The sequence below is a fragment of the Manis pentadactyla genome, chromosome 3 (genome assembly GCF_030020395.1).
Source record: "Manis pentadactyla isolate mManPen7 chromosome 3, mManPen7.hap1, whole genome shotgun sequence".
Lineage (NCBI taxonomy): Eukaryota > Metazoa > Chordata > Mammalia > Pholidota > Manidae > Manis > Manis pentadactyla.
In genome coordinates, this window is record NC_080021.1 from 130,059,542 (window position 1) to 130,064,066 (window position 4,525).

General features: G+C 55.2%; 1 long non-coding RNA gene across 1 annotated transcript; it reads right to left on the bottom strand.

Annotated features, from left to right (window-relative positions):
* Positions 1-477: 477 nt before the first annotated feature.
* Positions 478-3,270, bottom strand: LOC118936184 (uncharacterized). The gene is made up of 3 exons (XR_005034151.2): positions 3,067-3,270; positions 2,616-2,765; positions 478-1,980 (listed from the first exon to the last, which is right to left on the bottom strand). It is a non-coding gene; the product is annotated as an uncharacterized LOC118936184 (long non-coding RNA).
* Positions 3,271-4,525: the final 1,255 nt, after the last annotated feature.

Sequence of the window (4,525 nt, forward strand, 5' to 3'; positions counted from 1 at the left end):
CCCACCCTGACCTTTGGGGCAGGGAGGTGGGGGAGTGGGCCTCAGACCCACCCACTCCAGCAGCCAGGCTGCCTGTCCTGTGTCTATGGTGGCCTGCAAATGACCCAGGCAAAGCTGTGTGTCAGGGAACAGAGTGGGAAGTCCCCAGATGCAGCCTCTGTCCGGATGCAGTGGTGGGCAGAGGCTCCCCTGCAGTGAGGGGCACACGGGGCTCACTGGAGGGTTTGTGTATCTGGTTTTGTGACTGTGGGCTGATGGCTTCATTGGATACTGTGAGTTAAGATGAGAAGTTGTATTTGGGGGCATGCAGGAGAGAGTTCTCAGCCGGCAATGTGGAGAGTGAGGCCATGAGTGAACCTGAGGTAAAGGTGGAGTAGCTCTGATGGCAGTTTGGGGTTTTGCAATCTTGAATTTTCTAAACACCCTCAAATGTATGACAACAGGCATAGAAAAAAACCAGATGAGGGTCATGCAAGATGAGAGTTTTATCAGACACGTAATTCAGAAAGACTCAGAGCCAGGAGGTTGGGTGACTGCTCCCAACACTGCTGAAAACGGTGGACACTGGGGTTTCGTGCCTGCCACGCCTGCAAAGCAGCTGGGAGGAGAGGGTCGTGTGCCTGTGCCTCATGAAGAGGTGGTGGGCAGGGAAGGGGTTCTTGGCTCTTGGTTTTGGAGGTGCAGTGCCAAGGAGGACTTTCAGGGGCCATGGTGCCTGTGAGCGGCTGCTGTGCAGAGCAGGACTGGGCTCCAAGGAGCAGGCAGAGGAGCAGGCAAGTGGGTGCTGGGCAAGGGGCCCAGGGCACAGAGAGTTTGCACAGGCTGCAGGCAGGAGACGGAGACCTTGGGGGTGGGTGGGAGTGCTGCACAGCTGCAACTGGGCGAGAATGCGGGGAAGTGGTGTCCCCAGGGAGCAGCCAATTTACGAAAGGGAAGAGCAGGGAACATTCACAGAAGAAAGAAGGGCCTGTGGCCACGGGGTAGTTTGCAAGCAAGGGGAAGGGGACAAATGGGGCTTTGGAGAAGGGAAGGGAAGCTGAGGCCCACGCAAAGACCTTTCTTTCCTCGCTCAGGCTTTGCACAGCTGTGACAAGCATGTCCAGGACACAGATGGTTTTGCCCAAATGTCCTTCTTGGTTTGAAGCCGTGACACATTTCTAGTGAAGCAGCACCAGCAGAGCCCAGGGGTTTGCTCTCTGACCAAGTTGTCCTCCAAACAAGTGAGCGGGCTGAGCCGGCCTCAGCATGTGCTGGTAGGCAATGTTTCTGCCTCACTGACATGGGTCACTGACCACAGATGCCTGTGTGGGGATGGCTTAGGTGCAGTTTGCTCCACTCGTACTTACAGGACTTGGTGTTTTGTATTGTCAAAATGTAAAAAGACTCTTATATTCATAGAATCTTCTTGTCGGAGATTGGGGCTCACTTCCTGGTTGTTGGCTAGTGGCCAAGAATGGAGGAACATTTCCTTGCGTGTCCTGAGGGGAGAAAAGGTCTGGCACTTTTCCTGCACAACCTGATGGTTACTGGGCACCATGAATGAGCAGATTTTGGGCATTGATGCCACTGGCAGGGAAACCTGTTGTTAGACACACCTGTGACCAGTAATAGATATGCAGGACTCCTTCTCCAGTCTCTGAGCTCCACTTCACACACAGAAGTAGAGAATATACCATTCCCAGGGAAAGACGGGTGGGTGGGACCAACCCCTGGAGTCCAAGAGAATGCAATCGCTCACCCTCTCTCCCTGGCTTCACAGTGCATTCTCCTCCGTGTGTCCTGGCCCCCAGGAGAAGCCCGGTCAAATGTGAGCCCCACAGTTGCCCTGGCAGGGCTCCTTTACCCTGATATGCTCTGCATCAGCTGCTGTGCTGCACCATCCCACCCTGGCTCCTGCGCTGGGCTGTTTTATCTCCAAATCTGATGCCTGTTTGTCTCTTGCTCCAGTGACTGTCCACATTGTAGGGAGGCCCTGATTTCCTAAGCTCACAAGAAAGAGGTGGCATTTAAGGGGAGGCAAGGAAAGAGAGGAAGAGCGGTGCAGCACAAGGCTGGCCACCGAGGCGTATTTTGGTGAGGCGTGCAGGGAATGTCGTCTTCCAAACCCAGAGTCAAGGTCACATCACTAAGTCATCTACAGTCAGGATTTTAGGACCCACACACTTGACCTCTGACTTCACCAGCTTGCGATTCATGGAGCCGTTCCCCATCTGACCCTCCCAGGTCCACAGTCCACTCTGGGCATGCCTTGCAACTGCCCTTGTAGCCACGGTGCCCCACTGGACCCCACTGGACCCCACTGGACCTCGAGGCCTTTGTTCCTCTGTGGCTGCTGGTCCCACTGGGTGAGTCCAGCTGGTGATGCTTCACTTCTTCCTTCTCTCACTGAGATAAACCTGGACCGCATGTGATCACACCTAGCAGCGAGACGAGCACTGGCAGAGTCGGCAGCTGCCCCGCATGTAAAACAATTGGTTGTAGGAGGCAAGAGGCCTAAGAGGTCCACCCCTACTGGGTGCCAGGGAAACGGGCATGAACAGGGAGCTGGGCAGACAGTGACCCTGCTTCTGCCCCAAACACCTGTTCCCATCAGTAGGAAGAGCTCTGTCAATGACCTCTCCTTTGATGTCGCTCCCATTCTTATCCTTTGTGCAGATGGTCAAGGATGCGGAGGCTGGAGCAGCTTCCCCTCAGGGCGTGCTTTGCTACGTCAGGCCAGGCTCTGGGGGCCGGGGACCGATGAGCACCACTTGTCTGCATGGAGCCTGTGGCGGGGAAAAGAGGGCGGCTCAGAGCCAAGGGCCATTGCCAGGAGGAGTTGAGGGTCTGCTGCCGAGAGCAGCTGGGATGGCGCTGTGCAGCCAGGAGGGCCACCTGGGAAATGTGGGGGTCCAAGGTCATGTTGTCGGGCAGAACCAGGACTGAGCCCGGCTCTCCCAACACCAGGCAGCTGTTTCCACACAGCTTGCGTTTGAGGGGCACTTTGTCCTCTCCTAGCCTGCTCACCCAACACCCTATGTGATCCTCAAAGTAACCAAAACCAGCAAGGGAAACAGGCAGTCCTACCTGTTTGTATGCCTGGCACCTCTGGTCCTGTTTCTTACTTCATTGTCTTTGGGGAACTGATACCCTCTGAGGCCTGCCTTCTCTGCTGAGTTGGCACAGAACATGTGGGGGCCACAAAGAGTTCAGAAGACGGAAGGGCTCTCCTTCCTTCATTCCTGGCCCCTGGGGACTGAGGCAATGGCGCCTGCAGACCTGAAGCAACAGCATCCTGGGAGTAAGCGGGTGAGGAAACGGCACTCCCCCCGCCCTGGCATCGGACACCATATTGCTGTTTTCTGGAACAGTGCCCACAAGCCAATGGAAAGGCATCCGCGGAAATCAGCACCATCCCCCGGCCTGCCTGGCAGCATTTCCAGCTGACTCACTCTCACTGAGGTGGCAGCTTTTATTCCTGCATCTTTGGCTGTGGCTTGTTGGATAAACCACAGTGCATGTATGGAATTAATTTCTCATCATCCTGAAACTGAAATGACTTCTGGCTTTATATTTGGAGGAGGTCAGTTACTTGGACAAAAGAAGAAATGGGAAGTGAGCATAATTTATCACAAAATAGGCAGAGCTGCAGAAAAACCCCTCTGAGCTCTTAGGAAAGCAGGTGGTCTGGGGCCAAATGACAGAGGGGCACAGAGGACAGATGGAGCTCAGGCCTGCCCCTCAGAGGGAGACCAGGGAGCCAGGCTGCCCAGCATTCTCTGCTCCTGGCATGGTGCAGAGGCTGCCGGGACCTGGTGTGAGTGGCTCAGGCCTCGGGAATGGCAGTGGGCAGCTCTGCCCGCTCTGAGATGGCCTTCTGCTGGGAGGACAGCACATTGTGAGAACTCCCTTGGGGGCCTGAGTGATCCTAACATTGAACACTGACGAGACACTGAGACACATCCTTGACAGGTCTTCTGCAGAGCTGGGAGCTTTGCCGAGGCCTGAGCATGGAAGGGAGGCATCTGCTCTGCTCCTGACAAATGTTTGCATCCATCATGATTGGCAGGTGCAAGAGGGCCAGGGAGGTCAGTGTCCTGCCCTGCATTCCCTTGCTCTTTCTTTCTGAGATCAAAGTGAAAAGGCTGAAGGACAACCCAGTCAAGCCTCCGAGCAGGAGCCGCAGAGAAACCCCGGTTGCTCCTCTGTTTGCGCTGGCTGCAGGGGACAGTCATGAAGAAGTTTCTTCCCGTGAGTGGGCTTGACAAGTAGGGTGATCAGCAGTGGGTGGCCAGGCTTTGCTCTCACTCGGTTTCTGTTACACAGGGCAGGTGGAGTGTGAGCGTGGTGGACATCAGTCCACACGGTGCCAGTTCTGAGTCACCTCAGTGTTAGCAGAGTCCTGGTGCACACGCACAGCGTCGTCCGATTCTTCTTGAAAGCCACACATGTCAGACATGGCCCAGAGCCTTCACAAAGCACCCTCCTATTCTCAGGTCATGTTTTCTTCCAGGTGAGGTTATTTTGGGTTTTTTAGGTACTCTTC